General features: G+C 39.2%; 1 protein-coding gene across 1 annotated transcript in view; it reads right to left on the reverse strand.

Annotated features, from left to right (window-relative positions):
* Nucleotides 1-27325, reverse strand: part of LOC138746169 (homeobox protein DBX2-like) — a 36796-nt gene extending 9471 nt beyond the window's left edge. Inside the window, exons 1-2 of the transcript XR_011346742.1 lie at nt 26472-27325; nt 26005-26131 (exon numbers count right to left, since the gene is read on the reverse strand). The gene's annotated coding sequence lies outside the window, so the exon portion shown is untranslated. The remainder of the gene's footprint in view (nt 1-26004; nt 26132-26471) is intronic.
* Between the last annotated feature and the right edge of the window lie 6 nt (nt 27326-27331).

Raw genomic sequence — 27331 nt, forward strand, 5'->3', positions numbered from 1 at the left:
CTTGTCGTGTCACCAATCTTAAAGAGACTCATTTGTGAGAATTTGTGTTTCTGACACCAACTAACATCAGAAATTATTCCTATTTCATTAACTGACCGTGAGACATATGCCTTTATCATCATTTTAATCCTGGCCCCGGACCAACAATTCGACGATTTCACATTTCAATCTGCAAGGTTTTTAAAACGGCATTTAACAATTTTCATATAGATTTCTAATCTGTGAGATTCCAGCGCTGTCTTTAAAATAGCCTTGATGTGTGATGGTTTATTATTCACATTTCTGCATTAGTTTGAAGTCCAAGCAAATTAGAAATTCTATTTAAAAGAAATATTGAAATAATGCAATCCTTTCGTTTTATAATTACGAGGATTCAGAAGTTCGTCAAAAGTTGGTGTACATTAAGTTGGGCATTTATGGAAATTTTTAATTGTCCCTCCACAAAAATTGGGAACTCGCCAAAAAAAAGATCCACCGCGAGTGTTGACGATCTTTTGGGGGGGGGGATAAAGAAAACCTGCAGACGAAAAGGCGCATTAAGTTGAAATGATCACATACAATCTCTTTATCACAAGCCGTCATTGTTGGGTACAAGTCTGCAGGTTGTGCGGCATTGGACATTGACGAGGGAGTTTTGAAGCGGTTAATTTGCCCGTTTACTCACCTTTATTTGCTGGGGTTTTTTTTTGCTTTTCTCATCCCTTCGCGTGGACACTTTCAGAGACCATTTGTGGCCGATCATTGCTTACATTTTGAGTTTTGCTTCTTGATCTGGTTAGGGTTAGGGTCGTTTAATGCTAATTTTAGGTATGATCTTCTGAGGGGTGCAAAAAGACACCGAGAAGTTGTATTTTTTAGGAATTTCAATTGAATAGCGAGATAAATCATTCCAATGATTTGTCTGTAATGATTTTCCCGTCCCTCCTGGAGGGAAGAGGGACCTAACCCTAACCCTAACCCTGACCGACCGCTTTCACTGAAGTTTTCTGATCAGCCAAGAACCACATTCCATCACTAAAATTGTAACAATTTGTAAGTAGCAGAATGCCCACGGTTTTTTTTAAAAAAACCCAGAAGGACGAGGATGATGGGCGAAACCAGAAAGTTTGCAGATGCTGGGTTCGAGTTCAATGCATGAAACGTGCTGGAGAATCTCAGCAAGTCTCGCAGCGTCCGTGGGACGTAAACGATAACCAATATTTCGGGCCTCAGCTCTTTGATTAAGTCCCAGGCATTGTCCTTTCTTTTTTTATATATTTTATTTGTTTTAAGACAATTCATAGTATAGGACTCAATTAATATAGTAAAAAATAATACATTGAATATAAAATCATAGAAAAAAAATAAGGTCTGAAAAAAATAAAGAGATTCCCTCTCCTCCCAATGCCCCTCCCCAGATTCAAAAGAAAAGGAGGGAAGAGAGGGAGAGAAAAAGAAAAAAAATAGAAAAGAAAAAGCAACAGGAGCAAGGTTTGACATCATTTTAAATGTATTACATTTTTAATAATTGATAAATATCAAAATAAATTATACAATCTGGGCATTTAAGTAATCTAAATAAGGTTGCCATATTTCTACGAACGTACTCTATCTATTCCTAAGGCTCTAAGTAATATTCTCAAGGGGGATATAACTGCACATCCACGTGATCAATGTGAAGTAGGGAATCGGATTTCCATGTTATTGCTATATATTTCCTGGCTATTGAAAACACAATTTTAGTAAAGTTAGATTTACTTCTGGAGAAGTTAACTTTTATAACTACCAAATTCCACAGAAGAAACAATTCCAGGTCTAGAGGGAAGTTCACCCCCACAATTTTTGTCAACACTTCCCCCAATTCTATCCAAAAGGTGGGAGGGGGGTATCTTTATTTTCTTGGACACCTGGATCCTGCTGCATCTCAGAACTCTTCAAACTCTTTGCCATTTCAATTATATAATTATTCTTTTGAAGTGCCAAAATGAATAATTTCACAATTTCCACATTCACCGTATTAGCCCAGTCACATAATCTATTTATATCCCTTTTGTCCTCTTCATAATCTCCTTTCCTATCAATCTTTGCTTCATCAGCACATTGACCAACCAGTCCACAACATTTAAATACACTGTAAAATGGTGAAGAATCAGCACTAATCCTTGTGGTGTACCAATCTAAAAATCACTCTTTTCTGCCCACTCTTTTTTTACTGTTAGCCAACCATTCTTCTATCAGTGCTATCCTTGTACCAGGACATTTCATTATTTACATTAAACTAACACATGACATGTTAATACATTATGAATGTAAGCTTTAAAATGTTGACTTGAAGAAGGAAGTTAGCTACATTCTTTTATTTCTTGTTATCAGCTAGAGCTGATAAGGTCCTTATTCCACAAGGTAGTAAAAGATGATTAACCATTGGGTAAGGGACTTGACCCTGATTAACAAATCCCAAGAGAATTCAAAGAAATGTGAACTTATATGGAGCAATCTGTTCAAAGCTAGGGGTCTTGAGGGTATAAATATGTGACTTGTGAGCCAAGAGGCAGCCTCTCTTGGGGTGAGACTAGCTGCTCGCGACAGTGCTTCTTACTGTAATGAAGTTCTTCCGCTTTGCAAAGTGACTAAAATTTGTTTTTGCACCTGTTTTCGTGCTTGCTTTCAAGCAACCTCAGATCCACTTTAACAACATATGCTTTCCATAAATTTCAGTTAAGTCCTTTATTCTAATTTTGAAAGTGGATATTAAAATGTTTGTAAGTGTTAGGGTTATCATCTGAAATTTACTATCTAGTGCTGATATCTGTCTATATTTTAAAATGCCAGTATCAAATAGAACTAGGTAAACAATTGCAAACATTTATTGCATTACAATCCAAATAGTGGGACATTCAATAGGGAAATCCATGTGGACCATCTTACATCTACAACTTTTACATCTCACTAACATCCCAGCCACTGAAAAATTCTCCTGCCACTCTCCTATATTGGGGCAATTTGCAGTGGTCAATTAAGAAACCAACAAACATGCATTTGTTACCAGAGAGGAAACCAGACCACCTGGAGAAAATCCACATGTCCACAGAGAGGGTGTGCAAATAGCAGACCTTGGACTCAGAAATAGACCTAGGTATCTGCAGCTGTGAGGCACCAGCTCAAAATGCTGTGCCACGACAAAGAGACCTTGGAGTATGTGTGCACAAGTTAAGAAATCATGCAGAATTTTGGGTTTTATTAGCATAAAAACTGGGTTGCCATCATGATAAAATAGTGGTCCAACCTCATCTGAAATATCGTGTCCATTTCTGATCATCACATTATAGGAAGGATCTGAAGAGACCAAAAATGATTTCCAAGAATTGTTCCTGGCAGTTAGAAAGATAAATTAGAGGCTATAATTTGGAGAAGAGAAGCCTGAGATTAGGCAGTGGGAGCCTGTTCCCATTGGTGACAAGGTGGAGAATTGGAGATTTTTTAAAATTTATTTTTAAATTTTAACTATACTCATGTTGCAAGGTAACAAGCCCTTTTGTCTCATGAGCCTGTGCTGCACAAATACTACTAATCCCTGTATGTTTTGAAAGGTAGGAGAACCTGGAGGAAACCCATGCAGATAAGGGGAGAATGTACAAACTCCTGACAGACAACGCCGGATTAGAACTCAGTCACTGGCACTGTTTTAGCGTTGCGCAAACTGCTATGCTAACTGTGCCACGATAAGATCACAGGTAAGAACAAAAAAGGTTAGAGAGTTATGTGAGGAAAATATGTAAACAGCATGTGGTTGGAACCTGGAATGCACTGACTGAAGATGTGATTCCAGCACAGCTCTCTGAGAGAATGGGGTAAATATACAGTGGGAAAAAAATAAATGTGCAATTCAAGAGTTGTTTTAGTAGAAAGCTAGCAGGGACTTAATAGGCTGAATGGTCTCATCCTGCACTGTTATCATTCCATAATTGCATGTTTTATATCACCCCTGCAGCTTTTCTGTATTTTGTTTTATTTTTCTCTACACTCGGCTTCCAGAATACATCACTTGTCAGTGTGATGTCCTCATGCGGATCCCACCAAATGATAATTAGTCTGACTTTTAAAAAACAGCTACTTTGTGAATTCTGAAATCAAGAATAAATTCTCGGGAAAACAAAAGGAAAATACTGTGAGGAAAGAAAAACAAAATACTTGAAGTTGATCAGGACTGTTCATTTGTAAGGTCACCAACTGAAGGGTCACTGAAGATTAAGAGATCAACTAAAGATACAGAAGATTATCTAAACTTTTGAACAATTATACGAGAGATTTCCACTAGTTGGTGACTCCTTCCCAGAGGGTCCTTCCCCTTTTTGTGCAATCATGGGTCGTGAATAGCCTTAAAATGCTTTCTCAGCCATTTATAAAATTAAGAAAATGCAGCACTAACTAAGGTTTAAAAAAAATCAAAACAATAAAGAAAAGAGTTTGGTTTTTTTAACTGTATAAGATGATGAAAGATATTATTGGAAATTATCATGGGAGCAATTCAAAAGTAGATTTTAAAAAGGATAATTACTTTAAAAATAAAATCTTAAAAAGCAATGGGGAACAGACATGGGCATTTGAAAAAACCCTTTCAAAAGTCCTGACATAATCACAACAAAAAGCTTCTAGTTCAGTCATACATTATATGATTAACCTTTGATTAAATAGTTTATATTTGCCTGATTCTATTTCATATTGATGTTGCTTATTTGTGTGGTTAATTTCATCTCTGCCTGGAATATTAATTATTTAATTTCACCTCAGCCAAGAATATTAATAATTTTTTTAAACGCCTTAAATCTATTGATTTAACGTGGAAAATTTAAAATTAAAAAGATACAAAATCTGTGTCTCTGCTAGTGACTGTTTAAAAAAGTTTTTTCAGATGGAAGGATCAATGTCTGGGAGTGATTACAGGCAGTAATTTTAATTAAGAAAAGCACTCGATGTCGTAAACTGGCAAAGTGAGAACACTTAGATGCTCTAACTATTAACTAAACTCTGCAATCAGGTGAACACTTTGAAATCTCTGTAGAATAAATTATTGACAACATATGTCAATTTAATTGTACCTGTATATCACAAAGTTAATGCCTTTAGAATGTATCTATTACCAAGAAACAGCTAAGAGTGTAAATAACATTTTCAAATGCTTTCAAGGCCCTTGACAAATAAAAAGGAATATAATTACTTAAGATTAATTGAGCTAATGCCTAGCTTAGCATAGCATGGGAAATGTTTTGCAAATATCTCATAAAGTATTATCTTTCAGTTTTGTTTTTGTTCTCACTTCTGGAAAGTAAAATAATTAATCTCTTGTAGAGGCCAACCCTCCTTCATTCAATGGAATGTGAAAGAAAACAGTTGCTTCTGTTAATGTCTATTCAGAACTAATTGATTTTTAACAGACTGTCCCAAATTTGATTTACTGATCTAAATATCTACTTGATATGAAACTTGGAGCCACAGTAAAAATCTATATTTCATTAATTCCCAGAATGGCTCCACATCCAAGGAATATTGCTACTATATATTACCATTTGATAATCATCCTTCCACTGAAATGAATTTCCATTTGGTATCCTTTATGGCTTTAATATGATTACAACATTTAATGTCGTTAGATCCAACCACAAAAGAAGTTGCCATTAGTCCCAGCTTTAGAGATTGTGCCCTCATAAAAGCAGTTTTAGCCACTGTTTGGGCACCTGACTCATTTTAATTTTTCTTAGCCATTCTTCTCTGTCTATTTCAAATCTCCTGGTAACCCACTCTTTTTTTTTAAACACTTCAACTTATTTTCTGCTCTTCAATCTTGAATCCTACGGAAATTAGGTTGCTAGTACATCTTCCGAAACTTTACTCTTTGTGACGCGCTGCAGTGCAAACAAACAAGCTCAAACTGCGAAGGCTGTACTACAGGCTTTAATTAGCTTAAAACTTGCGCACAAGGTTTAGTGTCCCTTCTGGCTCCATGTGCTCTACTTCTATCTGAGGGCTGGCGAGAGCCTTTATATGGGCCGGTAGTAGGTTACCTCCCTGAAGGTTCAGTGGGTTGCCCCCTGCAGTAGGCAGGTAGGAATGCAGACAGGCGCAGGCAGTCACAGACAGTCTGGTGGTCGTATCACTCATTTTGTTAAAATGAGTCCTGGGGGGGGGGGGAGGTGGAGGAAAATATCACCATCTTCATGCCGTGTTGGCTAGATACAGAGTAGCTGGGAGAGAAAAACAGATTTACAGATTTATAAATTCAGGTGATCTGGTGGTCGCCATTGTGTTCGGGACCATTGCAGGACAGGTCCCTGATCAATGGTAGATGGGAACAGGGCCACCTGAAGGTTGGCTGGGTCAGGAGTGGTTGGGGCAGCTGGCAGTGTGGGTGAGGTGTGCATGGCAGTGACGGGGTGTAGGCTGAAAAAATGACTATCTACAATGGAACTAGCCAGAGAAAAACTATTAAACAGATTATGGGTCAATTTAGAAAAGGAAAATGGGAAAAAAATATCCTAAAGTTATCAACATAGGTTCCATTTCTACCAAAGAGGGGCTATTCACTGATTTATCCAAATGTAATAATAAAAGTAAATTATGTATATTAATCACCCAATAATAGAATCTAGAAATGATCATCCTCCATTCATTTTAGTCTTTTGAAGATGGGCTTCATGCACATTTTTTCTCTTTCTGCCATATACAAGTAGAAATAACCAAATCTAATGAGCAGCTAAAAAAGGATTTAGGAATAAAAATTAGTAGAGCTTGAAAAAAATAAAGAAATTTAGGTAAAATGTTCATTTTAATCAAATTAATACGACCCATCAGTATAATAGATAAAGTGATCATTACGATAAAAGTAATTTAATCTTATTGAGTAATACCAAAAAATTCTCTTTCACTAAAGTTTTTTTGGTAAGTTTTCGTAATGGTATTTCCTAAATATTGGAATTGATCTTTCACTATATTAAATGGGAACTTAGATTAGCTTGCAAAAGATCCTTTAAAGGGTAAAATTCACTCTTATGTAAATTTAATTTATAACTGGAAAACTGGCTAAATTGGGCAAAGTTAATGTATTTGGTAAAGAAACCTCAGGATTTGAAATAAAAAGTAATAAATTATCTTCATAATATTTTGTTCAATTCCACATCTAATTATACCTTTGAATTCTTGACATTGTTGGAAAGCAACAATTAAATGTCTCAGTACCATATCAAAAAGCAAAGGACTTAACAGGCAACCTTGCCACGTTTCCTTATTAAGCCTAAACTGTAAAGTTTAAAACCTTGTGTTTTAATTCTTAGTTAATTTTGTGCCTGTCTCTTTTAGAGAACTATTGTTTGTAGTGTTACCATAGTGACTATGATGTAATATGTTGCATTGTCCAATCAGACTAACGACTTGCTCATTATTCTTCAAGATGTGATGGAAGTGTGAGCACAAGAAATTGTTCTTTGAATTGTGTATCTAAAGTTTTTGTGTCTCTATTTTTGCATCTTTATATATGTTTTATATCTTTATTATACAATAAATGCTTTGTTATTCATTGTTATGAAAGTCTTAATATGAAACTATGCAAAATGTTTATCCATTTTATCAATGAGTTAAAACTACATAAAGTCACAGCCACAGAGTTTGATCTGTTGAATTAAAGAGATATGAAATTGGGATATCATAGCTCACACCTTGGAAGATGATACGGAAAGTGTCATCTATACAAACATTTTTTATTGTTGTATATTAGAACAATTTGAAGCTGTAGGGCATGAATATAATAATTTAATCCATTTAATGAAGTCTGGATCAAATTAATTTTTTCTAAGATAGCAAAGAGATACTCCTATTCCACCCAATCAAATGTTTTCTCAGCATCTTATGAAATAACACATTCTGTCGCTGGGTTGGTGGGTAAATATAAAATATTCAATAGTCAATGTATGTTATAATGAGAATAGCAATTTTTTAATAAAACCAGTTTGGTCAGAGTCAATAATTATTGGTAGAATATTTTCTAATCTATGTGCTAAAATCTTAGATAAAATTTTCATATCAACAGTATGAGATAGGTCAATAATATGTACAATCTGTTGACTCTTTTCCTTTTTTTTAAGAATAAAAGAAATACAAGCCTCATTAAACGATAAAGGAAGCTTCTCATCTTTAAAAGAGTCAGCCAAAACCAAGTTTAAATGGGGTACAAGCCATTTGGAGAAAGATTTATAAAATTCAACAGGAAAACTGTCTGGTCCTGGAGATTTACCAGTCTGTAGTGACACAACGATATCCTCCTGTGAAATAGGTTTCTCCAGACTTGCACGTCAGTCTTGAGAAAGTACAAGTAAATTCAACCAATCTCTCAATTCCAACATTGAAGCATAACCATTATTAAATTGAGAGGTATACAGGTTAGAGGAAAGTTCTCTAAAAGTCTCATTTATTTTGAAATAATCTGTTGTCATTATACTATCTCTCATCTGAATCTTATTTATTTGTTTTTTAGCAGAAATTCCTTTCAAATGTCTAGCTAGTAACTGACTAGATTTTTCCCCATGAATGTAAAAAAAAAAGACTTCTTAACAATTGCTGTTCAATTCGATAGGTAGAGAGAAGATCAAATTTAGTTTTGCTTGATTAGTTCTAACCTAAGAAATAATTTTTTTTTCTTAAATACTCTTTATAGCATCACAGTAGGTTCTGTTCATAAATGGAGAATCTGCACCGTGCAAACCTGTGGTGATTAGGAAGTGATTTTGTTTAAATATGTACATTTTAAATTCAGTTATACTGATGATTTTCTTAACATTATATTTTCAATTTTTAGTGGAAAGCAATTCATAAAGATTAAATGTAAGTGGCCTGCCAATCCCCAAGTTAATTAGGTTCAGTAGAAGTCCAAAAATCCAGATGCCAGAAATCCACACCAACCGAGAATCTAGACTTTTCAAAACCCTCAAACTTTTAACATTTAGCGGGCTTTTGTGTGCATGCGTAAGCTCCATAAATGCACAGCAGCAACAAGCGACCACGCGGTCACTATTTTGAAATGAGCAATCAAGCTGTGACAAGGCTAGAATTTTGTGTCCTACTCTTTCATTTACCACAGCTGGCAGAATCCGCAAGCATCGAATCCACGCTGCTGAAGACCCAACTGCGCTGGGTGGGTCACGTCTCCAGAATGGAGGACCATCGCCTTCCCAAGATCGTGTTATATGGCGAGCTCTCCACTGGCCACCAAGACAGAGGTACATCAAAGAAGAGGTACAAGGACTACTTAAAGAAATCTCTTGGTGCCTGCCATATTGACCACCGCCAATGGGCTGATATCGCCTCCAACCGTGCATCTTGGCGCCTCACAGTTCAGCGGGCTGCAACCTCCTTTGAAGAAGACAGCAGAGCCCACCTCACTGACAAAAGAGGAAAAACCCAACACCCAACCCCAATCAACCAATTTTCCCTTGCAACCGATGCAACCGTGCCTGCCTGTCCCGCATTGGACTTGTCAGTCACCAACGAGCCTGCAGCAGACGTGGACATACCCCTCCGTAAATCTTCATCCGCGAAGCCAAGCCAAAGAAAAAAAAGAATTTCAAACTGCCCACCTCAACTCAGGTTCCTTATGCCTTAAGCAATCACAGTGTTCTTTGATTAGTAAGGGATTGCTTAAGGTGGTAATGTGAGTGGGAAGGGAAGGCTGAAAACCACTGCTCTAGACCCAATTGTTACTGAAATATTTTGCTTGACAAAAATTGTCATTGGCCCATTTCCTTTGGAGTTAGAAAACCATGCAGATAACACGTCAATTAAGTTTTCAAACATTTTCTTTCCACTCACATACCACCTTAAGCAATCACTTACTAATCAGAAAGCATTTATGGCATAGGGATTGCTTAAGGTGGAATGTGAGTTTAGGAGGGAAGTTCGAAAACTATTGATTTTTACTATATATATAAGCATACGCATTTACAAACCCGTAATAATGGATCCTAAAGTAGATAAACTTTGTAGTGTGAAGATAAAAAACAACACATTGAAATTTCATTAGAAAATCGTGATAGAGCGTTGCATGAATTTTTTTTGTTAAAACAATCAGAATTTATGTCAATTTCTGGGCTGATTCTTATTACCAAAGCAAAGTCTTTTGGTAATAAGAATATTGGATCAGAGTGAGCATTTAGTGATGGATGGTTTAGGAATTTCAAGACCCGTCATGGTATTGGACAGTTAGATATTGCTGGAGAAAGTCAGTCGGCTGATACACAAGCAACATTTGGAAAAATTGTTACTGACTATGACCTCACAACCGATCAAATTTAAAAATGCTGATGAAATAGGGATTTACTGGATGTGTTTGCCCACAAAAACCTTGGCTGGAAACCAAGATCTAAATGCAGCAGGGTTTAAGCTTAATAACGAAAGATTGTTGACTTTATTTTTCTTTAAAACTGCTTGTTCTGATAAATGAAGCATGCTGTATTTGCTAATTAATAATTTGTGATACAAATTTGAATTCGATACATGATAAATTAATTAAATCGGATGATTTAAAAGCATATTTGCAAGGGCAAACATTAAGTTTGACATCTAAAATTAAATTTAAATTTGTTAAATTAGCATTAGCAGTTGCGAGAAAATGTACTGCAATTACTTGGAAATCGGATACATACCAAGGTGACATGCTGAAATTCAAAGTTGTATCCCATTGGAAAAAAATTATTTATAATCTAAGAAATAAATACTCTCTGTTCTAACAAATTTGGGGCTCATGTACTCAGGTAATGGGATTAAATTTGTACTGATATCCTTATTACCCCTTTGGCCCTGCAGAATCTTCCTCTATATGTTTGTGTTAGAACTGATGAGTTGCGCTGCATGACCTTTTTCTCTGCAATCCAAGATACTTCGTTTAATTTTTTTTCTTTTTCCATCTTTTTATACATATTTTTATTTTTCAATTTGTATTTTTTTCTCTGTTTGGGGTGGGAGGTTGGATAGGAGGGAGGGATTTTTGGAATGGGGTGAAAATCATCATGTATGTAATCAATTTGTTCTTTTTGATATCTGTATATTATAATAATTGTAGTCACTGCATGTATGGAGTATTAAATAAAATATTACAAAACAATGTTGTCCATATTAAATTCAAATTTGCAGGAAGCTGGAGGCATTGCTGCCTCAAAAACTGATTTTTTTGTGCGAGTTTTGATGTTTTTATCTTCAAACGTCCACCTTCCCTCAGATGGTCAAAAACTATGCTAGAACATTGTGGATGATGGTGAATTGTAGCATCTATCTTTGCAGAGAAGATTGCTCATGAAATATGGGTAATGTCTACTTTTTCCTGGGCCCCATCGTGGACTTTTATTGCTAAAGTATTATGCAAAGGGGGCATACTCGTACAATTGTCATTGAAAGCCTCATTCGGTTTTCCGTGAAATATACACAATTTGCAATAATGAAGTGTATCTCTATGACTACGCTTAAAGTAACCTTAGTTCAGAAATAGAGATTGAACGATTTCCCATTTTTCTTGAAGAATAGCAAGAAAAAGTGTATATCATGGCTAATGTGATTTATGGTGTGAAAAATAAAAAATAAATAATAAAAAAAAAAGAATAGCTTCACTTCTTAGAGAAGCCTGTTGGAGGCAAATTGCCATATTGCAGTGAGAAAGGATGAGGTAAGAGTTGGGGCAGGCAATTCAGAAATGGTTCCTTTGCTTCACTGTTGTTTAGCAATTCACAAAAACATCTATTTGATGCTGTGCAGCCAAGGAGAATCAACTTCATAGGGGAATCGGTTAATAATTTGCATGAATCGGGCAATTCTGTCTTACTGAAGTTTTGCCTTGAGCAGCCAGTGGCCACATTGTAACAGAAGAAGAAAAAAAATTGGAAGCCACATGCTGTGTAGTAAAATTGTCCTTAACAAATTGCTCCATTGTTAAAGTGATTGGAAGCCAAAGGTTGCATGTAGGCTCATTTAAAAGTTGCCTGCAGCTAACGATACTGAGAGAAAAATAAAGTGACACTGCCCTGTCTAAATTTTTTAACAGGCTACTGCTAATGTGAAAAATCACTTTCCATGCCTATTGCCTGTGGTAGTGCAAGGAAATTTTCTATGGTGCTTTGTCTGGTGGAATCTGTCAGGGGTGTCTTTCTCTAATGAATGGTGATGCAACTGAACTCAATGAGAGTGTACATTTGTAGAGAGTGTGTAATCATTCTTATTCTTAAAAAAAAGATGGAAGTAAGTGGAAGCTGGTAAATCAAGATATAAAGTAATGTCTACACGGTATCCAATAGTTTGTATCCCAGAACGTCTATGTATTCCAACAGTTTTTTTCTGCGATAAAAGTTGCTGCGTCTTGATGAAAAGATGTGAATCATGCACCATGCTTTAACACGAAAAGAAATTAATTGAGATCATAATGTACCAAAAAGATTTTTGCCTCTAACCAGTGACTTTGAAGTATCTGAATTGAGAACTTGTTTCTGCTTTAATTTGACCGCAACAGAATTGACATGCCTTCATGTTCAGTTTTTTTTTAAACTGCTCTCACGTACTAAATTTAGAAAATATTATGGAAAACTGTTGAGTTTCTCCAGCATTGTGTTTTTACTACATCAAACGGTAGTTCCTTTCATTTGCTATGTATTCTTAATGATATTTTACTAAATCCCACAAGATTCTGGGGTTTTTGTTAAAGTTTTAGGCATCAACATTTGCTGGTCAGTTTATTTATTCCTTGAAAATGATGATCTGGTGACTTTGATCACTTACATTTGTTGTACGCAACACGTGGCTTTAAAATATTCAACCAACAATGTCAAAATTCAACACCTAATTAAAATTGCTTGTAGATGAAATAACATATTGTAAGCAATTAAGGTCTTCTGCTTAAGAACCTGCTTTTTTTTCCCTTTTTTTTTCTTTTATCCATGTCGTAAGAGCATTACCCACAAATTGTGACTGGCACTCCAGAAAAATGATAGTTTTGCACCATTTAACGTGCAACAGCCATCGATGGATCTGTCAGTTATTTGAATGATTCACTGTGTGGGATGAAAGTAATGATCCATCGAATTCCCAGTGACATTAGGCTGTTAATCTGGCAAGTATTCTCAAGTGCAATTGCTGGTAATGCGTGAGTATTTATTGTGTTTAGATGGAGTTCCAATGAGCTCCGAGGGTGAGAGTGAAACCTCTTGCCTTTTCACACTGTGCTCAAGACCCCTGAACCTTATGCACATTCAGTCACAGACTGAAGGTAATGGAGCATGAGTTGAAGCTCAATAGACCTTGCATTAGCACAGGGGATGAGAATGTCATTAACTGCAAAGTTTCTTAAAAAAAAAGAAAACACAAGAATTACCCTGTTTTGGATGCAAACGTTATCCTTTTAGAAAAAGAACATTTCTATTATAATACAGAAGACTCTTGTTATTGTAGCTTTCAATTTGCCAGTCCATAAAGAGTCAATAGGCATGAAGGGACAATAAGGGGATTCACTCTAATAAGAGGCCACTTTCCTGAGAAAAACATTGAAAGTTATTTTATAACAGATAGTCCCCTGTTTGCCACAAATATCGTTTAAACTATAGATATTTTAACAATATTTCCCACGTCAAGTGGCGGATAGATTGGAGGACTCTAGTGAGGGATATTTTCTTCAAGGTTTGAAGTGATGAGAATGAACAAACAACATAACAAAGGGTAGAAATAAATCAAAGAGGGGCTTTTGAAGCATTGTAGCACAGTGGAAAGTGACAGTGAAGTAGTGGAGTTGCTCACAATTTTACAGCACGCGAGGCCAATCAGTCCATGGAGCTTAGGCCAGCTCATTGAACGAGCTATCCCATCAGTCCAGGTCCTGCCTCTTCCAGTGCCACTGTAATTTCTTTTTTACCCCAAGTGTTCGTTCATTCCTTAGCCTGAAATCACAATGAGATTCCCAGATAAGAATGGATTAAAACAATAGGTTTTCTCAGTCGGTTGGCAAGATTTGTGAAGCTCCTTGGAAAGGCCTGATTTTCAGCATTCCCCATAATTTGCTCTTCAAATTCAAGTTTATTTATCATCTATTCCACTAGTGCAATCTGAATAAACAGTGCTCTCCGGTCCTCAGTACAAAAGATGCAAACTCAATCAGACATAACACATGTACGGTCAAGCGATACATATGCAGGACAAATATACATGTATAAAAATATTGTTTAATAAATTGAGTTATGGATGGGTAATGTGAGCTGTTCATTTAGTCGTTCAGCATTCTCACTGCCCGTAGGAAGAAGCTGTTCCTCAGCCTTGTGGTGCTGGCTATGATACCCTGTATATCTTTCCTGATGGGAACAGTTAAAGAAGCTGTGGGCAGGGTAATAAGGCTCAACGATTTTGTGTGCCCTCTTCAGATAATGATCCTGGTAGATCACATCGATGTGGGGGTGGGGAGAGACTCCAGTGATTCTCTCCTGCCGCTCTCATGATCCTGTGGATTGATCTCTGATCCAATTCTCTACAGCAGCTGGCTAGGACACTCTTGATCGAGCTCCTGTAGGAGGTGGACATGATGGTGGCTTGTAGTCTTCCCCACTTCAGACTTCTCAGTAAATGCAGTCACTGTTGTGCCATTCTGAGAAGCAAGAAGATGTGTGTCCAGAATAGGTCACTTGTGGAGTCCGAAGAACATGGTGCTCTCTACTTTCTTCACTACTGAGTTATTACTGTGTAGTAGAGTTGGTCGTTCCTGGTCCTATGGAAGTCCACAATCATCTCCTTCATCTTGTCCATGTTGAGACTCAAGTTGTTTCTGATGAGGCCAACCACTGTTATGTTAACTGCAAACTTGATGATTCTATTGGAGCAGGGTTTGGGGTTGCAGTCATGGTATGAACAGGAGCAAGCTCATCACGCACCCCTGAGGTGCACCAGTGCTCAGTTTTTCAGTATTTGACGTTCTGCTGTCGAGCTCGACAGACTGGGGTCTTTCCATTCGGAGGTCCAGAATCCAGTTATAGAGAGGGATGATGAGTCCCAATCATTGTATTGAGATTTCCAGAGTTTACGGTGATTTTTCTTTGCATATTTTAATAAATGATGCCACGTCTCCAGAATGAAGGACCATCGCCTTCCCAAGATCGTGTTCTATGGCGAGCTCTCCACTGGCCACCGAGGCAGAGGTGCGCCATAGAAGAGGTACAAGGACTGCCTAAAGAAAGCTCTTGGTGCCTGCCCCATTGACCGCCGCCAGTGGGCTGATCTTGCCTCCAACCGTGCATCTTGGCGCCTCACCGTTCGGCGGGCAGCAACCTCCTTTGAAGAAGACCGCAGAGCCCACCTCACTGTCAAAAGACCAAGGAGGAAAAACCCAACACCCAACCCCAACCCACCAATTTTCCCCTGCAACCGCTGCAACCGTGTCTGCCTGTCCCGCATCGGACTTGTCAGCCACCAATGAGCCTGCAGCTGACGTGGACTTTACCCCTCCATAAATCTTCGTCCGCGAAGCCAAGCCGAAGAAGAAGACTAGATTCCTATGTCTAAGAGCCTCCACCTCCCACCTTTACATACATAAAGGAGCACGGTGATGGATATTCCTTATTCTGCATCGTATCAGAATGGACAGCCAAAGCAGGAGGTTCTTGTACTGAAGCAGCTCTGAAGAAATAAACACCACACATGAAATTACCCCCTATCTGAGACACTGGTGTTTACTTTTTTCATTCAGTGATTTTAAACGACAGTAGATTTGCTGGGAATGTTGGCATTTATTGCCCATTCTTAACAGTTGCTGGATTAGGAAGGATATGCACTGTCTGGAATTACTTATTGTCAAACTGAATAAGGAAACAGACTTCATTCGTTGAAGGAAATAAATCAGTGGTTCCCAACATTTTTTTTAACCCAACTCACATACCACTTTAAGTAATCCCGAGTGTACTCTCAGTTCAAGTTGGTGAAATCACCACACAATCCTGACATGGAAATATATCGCTGCTTCTTCACCGTCACTGGGCTAAAATCCTGACAGTAATGCGGGTACTGCACCTCGAGGACTACAACAATTTAAGGAGGTAACTCACCACCACCTCCTCAAAGGCATTTAGGGGTGGCCTGAGGAGCTTACATCTTTTGAAAAAAATGAGAAAATGCATGATCTGGGAGCACATGGGTTCTCGTCTCAGTCAGGCAACACAGAGACTAATTACTAATATGATTCATTAATAGAGGACACTGAAATGACAGCAGCCTTGGCAGAAGAGGAAGTTACTAAAATATGAATCACTCAACTGGATGGCAATTACTGTATTGTAAATAGGGAAGAAACATATAATCCATCAAAATGACTGATTAGATGGAGTATGTGAGAATAAATTAAGCAAGTATGCCTCCAACACAATGAAAAAAAGGTTTCCCAGAACTTGCCTTTCCAGAGTCACAAGCTGTTTGTTTTGTCCATTCCAAGTAATGGCCAACAAATCACCTTTAGCAAGGTCTCTGAATGGGATTGGTTTTTAAAAATGAATAACTTCAGCACTGTATTAGAATCATCTGCAAGACTGGCACTGGCTACTAAGTTTGCATGGCACTAAAAGTGGCATCAAGGTCAATGAGGAAGGTTACCTAAAATTACAATGAAATCTGGATCATCTGAGTTAGTGGGTCAAGGAATGGCAGCTAAGAAGATGTTGCATTTCGGAAAGTCTAGCAGGGATAGAACTTGCGTAATAAATGGTAGGGCCCAGGGGAGTATGGAGGAACACAAAGACTGAGGGGTACAGGTACATAGTTCCCTGGAAATGGTAACTGTGAAGACACAGTGGAGAAGATAGTTTGGCACACTTGCTTTTAATGGTCAGGGTATTATGTACAGAGGTTGGGACATCTTGTTGGATGCTGTGTGCAGTTCTGGTCACCTTGATATAGGAAGGATGTCATTAAACTAGTAAGAGTGCAAAAATATTAACAAGGATGTAATTGGTTCTGCAGGGCTCAGGTTATAAAAAGAGATTGGATAGGCTCCAATTTTTTTTATTTCCCTGAAGCAGAAGAGTGACCTTACAGAGAATACAAACTATTGAAGGGCATAGAATAGTCACAGTCTTTTTTCCAGGGGTAAGAGGGGCAAAAGTCTAGATGGAGGGGGTAAAAATTTAAAAGAGACCTGAGGGGCAGAATTTTCAGATAGAGGGTGGTGGATATATTGAATGAGCTGCCAAGACATGATAGAAATGGGTACAATGACAACATTTTAAAGATATTTGGACAGATACATAGATAGGGAGGGGTTAGAGGGATATGAGCCAAGCAGCAAGGGCAAGAGTGTTTAGCTCAGTTAGAAAATTTGGTTGGTATAGATGAGTTACTTTGATTCTGTTTAGTTCTAGCGTCAGTTTAGCATAAAGAATGCCTTGAATGTAAAGTTTCCTGGTAGATTTTGCAGTTACGACAAGCTAGGGTAGGATTAATTTGGCTAATCATAGTGGATGCTAAAAACAATCTGCAGGGCCATGAGTTTCATCAATTGGTCAGGGTAAGAATGTGCTGTAGTTATTCTGAGAACTTTAGTAGTATATAGGAAAATCAATTGCCGAGCATCAATTAAAATGGAGTGGCCTAATGAATTTGGGAAGTCCAATCGAAGCAGAACTGGCACAGTGTTAACTCCGTGACCATACATCAGATGCTAAATGAAAAAAAAATGTAAAGGGCTGTTTTGTGGTTAAGTATCATTTCACCAACTAGCTTCATGAAAATGGCAAAATTGTTAACTATTGGCGAAGAAGTTGCTTCATGTTCCAAGCTAAACCAGCAACAGGTAAAAACAACTGAACGAATAAGCTGAAAAATTCATCGAGAGGTTGCCAAAGAAAGAAATTAGAAAAACATGTACATTATCTGGGAGTGAAACAAGAAAGTCTGCAGATGGTGTGATGTTAATGGTTACCATCTCTGTATGTATGCAGTATGTATGACTGGCCCGCCCCTGCAACTCCTCCCCTTGGAATCCCCTAATAAAGGTGATTACGCCCAGACCCCTCCCCCAGTAGGAGCTCTGGACTTGGGCACAGGCCCCAAGAGGATAGGAGGGCAGGAGGGAAAAGCTGAGTGACAGGTGCTTTCCTACCCATGCCCACATATGGCCTCTTGGATGTTGGCCTGTGCTCCTCTCCTGCCCCTTCTTTCCTCCTACTCCTACCTTTTTATTCAGGCGCTTGCCTGGTTTCTGATCACACCTTGACAAAGGCCACACAGGCCCAAAACACTGGTTATAAAAGTATCTTTGCCTCTTAAGGACACTGTGGGACCTGGTGAGTTCCTCCAGTACTTTTGTATATTAACTATATCATCTGGGATGCAGCTTAGACAATTGTCAGAGTACATTCATGACCTCACATACAACCCTGAGATTCTTTTTCCTGCGGGGAAGGCAGAATTACCACTTAATAGTAGTGCAAAATAAACTGTACATAAAGTACACATGTAAACAAATAAATAAATGTAAAAAGACTGTGCAATACAGAGAGGAAAAATATACAAGTGCAAAAGTATGAATCCTGTTTGAGTATGTTGTTGAGGGGTCTAATGGTGGAGCAGCTGTAACCCATGGAATAACCTGGTGGTGCGAGTCTTGTGACACCTATTGTAAAGGTTAAAACCTTGATTTTTTTGATTCTTAGTTAATTTTAGTTAATTTAAGAAAAAGTATTGTTTGTAGTGTTACCATAGTGACTATGATGTCATATGTCATAATATTAGACTGAGCTTGCATCTCACTCTTCGATGAACCGAAGGAGACGTAAGCTCGAGTGTTTCTTTGAATTTGTCTTATTTTGTCTTCTTTCTTCTTGTATCTCTCTTTAGAGTTGAATATTGTCTTTAAATATAGTCGAATGCTTTGTTTACTCATCATTATGAAAATCTTAATGCAAAGTTTAACCTTTTTTATCAATGAATTAAAGCTACATAAAGCTGTATCTACAAAGTTTGGTTTATTGGATTAATAAGATAGTATTTTTGGCCTATCATCCTTATGTTTCCTTGAAGATGACACATTTAAAATGAGGAAATACTAGAACCTGGAAAGTGTCGTCGATACCTATACCTCTTCCCTGACGGTAGCAGCAATAACAGAGCGTGTGGTGCTGCTCTCTGAAAGCAGTGTTCCCTATAGATGTTCTCAATAGTGGGGAGGGTTTTGCCTGTGATGTTCTGGGCTGTGTCCACTGCCCCTTGTAGATCTTTATGCTTAGGGATATTGATGTCCCCAGTCAGTTAGCACACTTTTCACCACACATCTGTTCAAATTTTCCAGGGTTTCCAATGTCAAACCAAACCACTACAATCTCCTGACAAAGTAGAGGGTACTGGTGTGCCTTCTTCATGATGTGATGAGTGTGTTAGGTCCAGGAAAGATCCTCTGAGATAGTGATTCCCAAGAACTTAAAATTGCTCAGTCTCTCCACCTCTGATCCCCAATGATCACTTGATCATATACCTCTGGTTTTCCCTTCCTGAAGTCAACAATCAACTCCATAGCTTTGGTGACATTGAGTGTAAGATTGTTGATAGTGCACCATTCAGCCAAGTTTTCAATCCCCCTCCTGTATTCTGACACATTGCGCCTTTTATACATCGGCAAATTTGTGGATGGTGTGAAGCTCATGGCTGAAGTCCTAACTAAACAGAACAACCTATCCACTAATGAACTTTTCTTCCGAAAAATATTGTATTTATTTTCCCAATGATATAATTGGATGGGTCAGACTTTAAAAAGATAATCATCCTACTTGCCTTTCCTTTTTTAAAGTCTGATATATATTGTAATGAAAGAACCCTGTATTCAAATAAAATATCTTTTAAAAAGACATAATTTCAAGAACATTGATTGAAGCGGAGTAATCATTTAGTCCCTTATGTTTGTTGCACATTCAATAGGATCTCTATTTAATTCACTTCGTGACCAATCTCCACTCCCTCTAACATTTTTTGTGTTCAAAAAGGCAGCAAGGTTGGGACAGAGGTTAGTGCAACACCTTTACAGTGCCAGCGTTCGTGGATTCGAATCCTGCACAGACTGTAAGGAGTTTGTACGTTCTCCAACCATTCAGAATGTACCGGGGGTGTAGATTAATTATAAATTGGGCAGCACGAACCCATGAGCCAAAGTGGCCTGTTACCATGCTGTTTGTCTAAATTTTAAAAAAAAATTAAATTTAAAGGTATTAGCCTCAGTTTTGAATATACACTAAAATCCCTGGTATCCAGAATTCAAGTAACAGGCAAAGAAAAAAGCAAAAAATAAATAGGTTAAAAAAACACGAAAGTTTAAAATGGGCACTCCTTGCCATCAGTTCGCCAATCTTGCAACACACAATCTCAAGCAACCAGAAAATTAATTTATCTGGCATCTACCAATCCACATAGGTACTGGATACTAGGGATTTTACTGTTCCCCTTAACAATTGAAAACTCACAGCAGTCAAGAGTTAAAGAAATCGAATGGTTCGCAAATGATTGATTTTGTGGTATTCTTCAGACATAATGTAAAAAAGAACCTTTTGATTTTTTTTGGTGTTGAGTTTCTATAACTGATCTGCTTTTGCATGAATAACTGAAATTATTTTTCTTACAGTTTAATTGATATGATTTTGCTACAAGGCAGCTAAGTCTGGTCGTCATTAATTGAATAACACTGCTGCCTGTTGATGTAAAATGACCATGAGTTTCTCTAGCTCCTTTAACATAGAACCTTCAAGACAGCATTCCTCTGGCTATTATGCGCCTCACTTCCCTGCATGAACGCAGAAAAGGTGGATTGGCGGGTCCATTTTGCTCCATGTTTCCTACCCTAACCAGCATTGTCTGAATTCTGAGACTTTCAGAGATGTTCTGCTAATTCCTTGAAGAAGGGCTCAGGCCTGAAACGCTGGCAATATATCTTTGTCTCCTATGGATGCAGAAAAGACCACTGAGTTCCTCCAGTATTTCGGGGGGTTTCCACTGCTGAAAATACGAAATAAAAACAGAAAATGCTGAGAAAATTCAGCAGGTCAGGAGGCATCTGTGGATAAAGAAACAGATGCATTTCCGAGAAGCAAAATAGTGTTTCTCTGTCCAGATCCACATCCTGATTTGTTGAGTGATTCCAAAAATTTGTTTTTAACTTCAACTTTAAAAGCAGACTGTGACAAATTTTCACACATTTAGACTATACGACATAAATGTGTAATTCCAGGAATTGTTCTTAATAGGTGACTCCTAAGAACTTGCTCATGGGGCAGGAAATAATAACTGTTTTTTTGTGAGACAAGGCCCTTTCAAGCAAGGAAAACTCCCACCTTTAAAGGCGGAGTTTCTTCACCCTTGCGCCTAAAGACTGAGGTGGCTCAAAGATGCCGATTCCAACACTTCTCAGGGAAGGATAATCAGTGGAGCGCTGAGCTCCACCGCCTGACCTGAATGTAGAGCCGCTGCAAACGGCTGGTTAGGGGCGGGCTGATGACGACATCAGCCTGCGACTCATCTCCCCACTCACCCCTCTCCCTCCATGACCCCCTCGGTGGGCGGGAGCTGTCGGGCCAGCAGGAGTCATCAGGGCAGTGGGAGCTGTTGGGGCAGCGGGGGCTGCTTCAAGCTTCGGGGCTGTTCTCTGCAGCTCAAAATGTGGCAGAGCAATGGTCGTCTTCTCTACCCATAATTCCCCAGACAGCTGGAACTGTTCTGGGAAACACAGAACGGTTCTACCTGCGAGGGGGATTATGGGTAGAGAAGACAGCCATTGCTCTGCCATGTATTAATGATGGGTGGCGCTACGGCACCTGTCATCCCATCTCCATTGGATCCGAAAGGTAAGTTTTAAGTTTTCGATCCGCTCTTGCAGCCGGCCTCCAGGCGGAGACCTGACATGAAATGGCCTACAGATTCAGTTACTCATTGATGTAATGTTCTGTGGCAGCGATTGCACTTTGCGTGAAAGAACCCACAGAATGAAACATTACAAAAGTGAATTTCATTTTGTGGATTACCCTGTATTGAATGTGCCCAGAAGTATTGAACTGCACGTTTCACAAACATTTCTACGACTGATTCCACCTGCATTGAATTTGCCCATCGTTATTGATGAAGATCTACCGGGCCCAATGCCTGAAGAGGGCGCACAAAATCAGTGAACCGGTGCGGACTCGAAAGGCCAACATGACCTGTTTCCACTCTGTAAATGGTTATATGGTTAAAGATACCACAATGGTTGACCTTATTGGCATGTAAATGCTTCAAAATGCTCACTGAAGGGGTTTTTACATAGAGAAGCCGCCTTATTGCCCAATTCACGATCTATGTAAAAGGGGAATTGGAAAGGTGAATTCAGTGTTCATGCTGAAAGTGGATTGTTGAGTCCTTTTACATGAGAGCCAGCTTCCCAGGGCAAAAGGGAAGCACAGCAGCGCCACCCTCTGCTATGATGTAGAACATATGTACAGGGAAGTGAATCACTTTTATTATGATGTCACCTGAGTCCATGATCATTTGCAATGACAATGTATTAAGATTGGTTGTAAAAAGCACTTGTATTTATAAAATGCTTTGCTTGATCTCATAACGCCCTCTCTTGCCATTCCACAGTCACTACTTTGGCAAGAAAATTCAATTGGTAAACCGGCTGTATAACTTCTCCTGCGTCTGCGATTGGGTGAATATTGTGCTTCCTGTAAATTTCAAACCGTTTGAAATTTGAAAAAGATTGACATCACAGTTTGACATTGAGATTCTCTGAAAAAGGAGCTAAGGAGGTTTTGAACAGAACAGCTATCCAGCCTTTTAGATGGTCACTTGAAACCAAATGTTTGAACCAAAATAAATGATATTGTTAAGGATGCAGGAAATAGTCAGAAAATGTTACCGGGACTAGGAGGCTCGAGGCTGAACAGGCTAGAACTTACATCCTGGAACATAGAAGCCCAGGGGTGAAAGACCTCAAACAACTTTATAACATCATGAGGGACGTAGATAATGTAAATTGTCATAGTCTTTTCCCCAGGTTAGATGGCATAGACTTAAGGTGAGAGGAGAAGGACTTAAAAGAGACTTGAGGGACACTTCCTTTATCCAGAGAGTGGTGGGTATATGGAACATGCAGTCAGAGGAAGTGGTAAGAAGTGGGGACACTTGTAATGTTCAAAAGACATTAAGATAGGTACACAAATAGGAATGGTTTAGAGGAATTTGGGTCAAAGACAGGCAAATGAGACTAGCTTAGTTGGTAAAGACAAGTTGGACCAAGGGCCTATTTCTGTGCTGTAGAACTCTCTGACTCATTGAGCATGGCCAGCTCCCACTCCAGCTCTGTGGAAGGGGAAGGGTAATATGTGAGGTCAGTATGTTCCTTTGCCCGTTTATGCTAAGTACTCCCAATGCAGGGATTTGATGCTATCAGTGCCATCCCAAAGCTGCTTTGTAGTGAATGGCCAGGAATTCCCAAGTGGCAGAGAAATGTAAATTTTTGCAAAGGTTTTGAGGCTATCTTTAATGGCGGGCTAACTATATGAGCACTCATAGCAGCCATATTTGCTAACTGTTGTTTAGTAAAATATATTTCTCCAGAGATTTAATGCCAAATAGTGGTATTCGTGGAAACTGGTGTGTGTGATAATAGAATTTATCACTTTTTAAAAAATAAAATAATTTAAATAAATTATACTTAAAGGACAGTAGTGCAGCTGCTACCTCCCTGCTCTGGCAAGGCGAGTTCAATCTTGACCTCTGGCGGTGTCTGTGTGAAGCTTACGGATATACTCCACTTTATGAAACCAGAGCATTCCAATGAAACCTTCCGTAAGCCGAAATGCTTAAAAGCGAAGACCCATTCAAATCCTTTCGTAAAAAATGAACACAGGTTTCTTCGTCAAAGCTCATTTTTGTAAAGTGAGTATTCGTAAAAATGGGGTATACCTGTATATGTTCTCTCTGTGACCTTAAGGTCCTTCAATTTTGGCTCACATCCCATGGACGTGTGGATTGGTCTGTTAATTTTCTACTGTAAATTACAGTAAAGAGGGTGCATTAGAATATCGAGAGATTGAGGGAAATGGTGGGGGGGGCATAAAATTGGATTCATGACTTTAATAACCTATTTTCATGCTATATGACTGACAATTAAAAGATACCACATGAAGAGCTTTTGTCTACAAGTCTATAAACTGAGATAGAGGAAGTGGTAAATAGGTCTATTTATAACTGGTATAAACAAAAGGAGCTAAATGCTTTACTTCAGTACTGTAAATTGCTGTGATTCGAATGGAACTGAACTTCAGAGTACAACATACAAACAGCACTGGTATGGATGTCCAGGAGAATTGCCAAAGGCAAATTAGATCAGTTTCTCTGTCCACAGAAAATGTCTGAATCTCAAGTATTTCCCAGCTGTGGCTTCTTTTATTATTTCAGATGGTCAACATGCTGTTTTTGTTTAGTTCCTTAACTGCAGGCTTGTTCTGATGTGCTCCTACCACACGGGGTTAGTTAGTGAGCATCTCCCACCAAGAGATTTGCCCATTTTCTCATTAAGAGGTTTCCACGTTTCCCCCACAAAAGATTGTTGCTACTTCTGATGTGCTCTCCTGTTATGTGTGTGTAACTGGTTTGATGGGTCCCAAGTCTGAACGCTGCTGATTGAACAGTAGTGCTTTAATTACACGTGTAGGGGAGTCGCAACAGGAGTAAAAAACACGCACATACACACACTCATCAGATTAAATACACTCGCAACCACTTGCAGGTAAAAGGCTTTGCGATCAAGTTACCACATGATACCCGACACCCCTTGATAACCCTGGCAGGCATGGCTCTTATCCAACTAAACTAGACACACAATATTGCAGCTCCCAACCTTTGTCTGTGCACATCTTACCAACAATCTTCCAGTGTTGCCCACGATTCCCAACCCAGAGTGGAGCCTGAGTAAGAGGAAGATGGCTCACATGTGGTGGACTTTGTAGTGTCATCAGCTGGAGAGTCCGGCCCAGGTATCGATGAGCTAAATAAAGGGGCTAATGACCAGATGTGCGCTGACCTGTGGGCGAGGCTTGACTTTGGATGGCAGGTGAGGTGACTTCCAATCAGGTTCCAGATGGAGAGGTCACATGCCCCTCCGCAAGCCATATTCCCACCAGGATCCAGTCAGAGAGGCTGCAAGGCCCTCCATAATCCATATTCCTACCATATTCCAGATGGAGGAATTAGATGAACCCCCCCCACCCCGCCAACAAGCCACACTACATCTCCCCTCTGTAATAAGTCATTAAGTTTGGTGTGTTCTCCCACAAGAGTTTGACTTTATCCACTATAAAGATTTTGTTATCCTCCTCCCACAAGGGGTTGACACTAATTTTATATAATGTTACCCTCTTGGCCAGTGGTGGTAACATAACTGTAAGAGGCCCTTCAAGCAATTTCTGCTGATAGTGAATCTGTCTACCTTACAGCAGAAAAAAGTGCATTTCTGGTAATATTGCACTATTTTTATTACATGACAATAATTGAAAATTGAACAAATTTACTGTGCTTGTACCTCGAAAGATCAACTTTTACCCATTAGAAATTGATATTGAATTTTATTCGTCCAGCCAATTTGCTGTGCTTCTCTCAACAGATTGTTACTGATTTTAGACTGTTCTACTACAAAGGGTGGATCGACATTTAGTAATCCTGCACAGGGAGTTTCAGTTCCTCCCCAGGGGTTGGTACTGATATTATGGTGTAATGCTGTCACTGAAGAGCTGCGTCCTCTTTCTAGAACCTAGCTCTAAGTTCACTGTTAATTTATTCCCCCCAAGAGTGTGGTGCTAGGTTTCCCCAACAAGTAGTTGGAACTTGGCTTATTGACTCCCTTGCTGGAAAGTCCTCCTGCAATCTCTCAAGAGGAATGGATTAAGTTTGGAGCAGCACGGTTAGTGTAGCAGTTAGTGAAATACTACTACAATGCTAGCTCAAATCCGGAGTTTGTACCTTCTCTCTGTGTCTGCATGGGTTTCCTCTAGGTCCTCGAATTTCCCTCCCACCATCCAAAACGTATGGAGTTGTAGGTTAATTTGGGTGACACAGATTTAAATAGCTGGAATCAGTTTCTACCGTGCTGTGAATAAAAAAATTAAAAGTTCACTGCGTACCCTGACTAGAAGTTGATCCTAACCTTACTTTGCTTCCTTCAAAAGAGGTTGGATTCAAATTTCCTATATTCTCCACAAGATGCTGCCACAAGGTATCAGTACCAACAATGTTTCACAACTATAAATTGGCTTCAGCCATCCCTCCTCCCCCTCATTGCTGCCGTCCCCCTTCCTCCTTTCCTCACCTATCATCTCCTGCCTTTGCCACCCTCCCTTCGCCCCCCCTCTTTTGTTCGGACGCCTGCCGGCATTTTCTCATACTTTGATGAAGGGCTCAAGTCTGAGACATCAGTTATGTGTATTTACCTTTGTCACGTAAAGGATACTATTGATTTGCTGAGCTTCTCCAGCATTTTGTGTTCTTACTTGCAGTTTACCACCTGTTCCCTCAAAGGAGTTTAACTCTAAGTTTATTATGTTCCACACAAGGTCAAAATTTTTTGTGATAGCATGGCATTAGCGCTGTTTACTTGTTATCCAAATAGGTTGGCATTGGGTTTTACTATGTCCTTCGTTGGTAGTAAGTTTACTCTGATCCCTATGGGAAGTTGGTCCCAGGTTAACTGTTTTTTTCTCCCACGATGTTGGTACCAGGTAAGGGTTAGGTGTTCCCTGACGAGGTGTTGGTCCCAGGTGTTCCCTGACGAGGTGTTGGTCCCAGGTGTTCCCTGACGAGGTGTTGGTCCCAGGTGTTCCCTGACGAGGTGTTGGTCCCAGGTGATCCCTGATGAGGTGTTGGTCCAGGTTAGGTGTTTGCTGACCAGGTCTTGGTCCCAGGTTAGGTGTTTGCTGACAGCGTGTTGGTCCCAGGTTAGGTGTTTGCTGACAGCGTGTTGGTCCCAGGTTAGGTGTTTGCTGACAGCGTGTTGGTCCCAGGTTAGGTGTTTGCTGACAGCGTGTTGGTCCCAGGTTAGGTGTTTGCTGACAGCGTGTTGGTCCCAGGTTAGGTGTTTGCTGACAGCGTGTTGGTCCCAGGTTAGGTGTTTGCTGACAGCGTGTTGGTCCCAGGTTAGGTGTTTGCTGACAGCGTGTTGGTCCCAGGTTAGGTGTTTGCTGACCAGGTCTTGGTCCCAGGTTAGGTGTTTGCTGACAGCGTGTTGGTCCCAGGTTAGGTGTTTGCTGACAGCGTGTTGGTCCCAGGTTAGGTGTTTGCTGACAGCGTGTTA

The sequence above is a fragment of the Narcine bancroftii genome, chromosome 11, assembly GCF_036971445.1.
Source record: "Narcine bancroftii isolate sNarBan1 chromosome 11, sNarBan1.hap1, whole genome shotgun sequence".
Lineage (NCBI taxonomy): Eukaryota > Metazoa > Chordata > Chondrichthyes > Torpediniformes > Narcinidae > Narcine > Narcine bancroftii.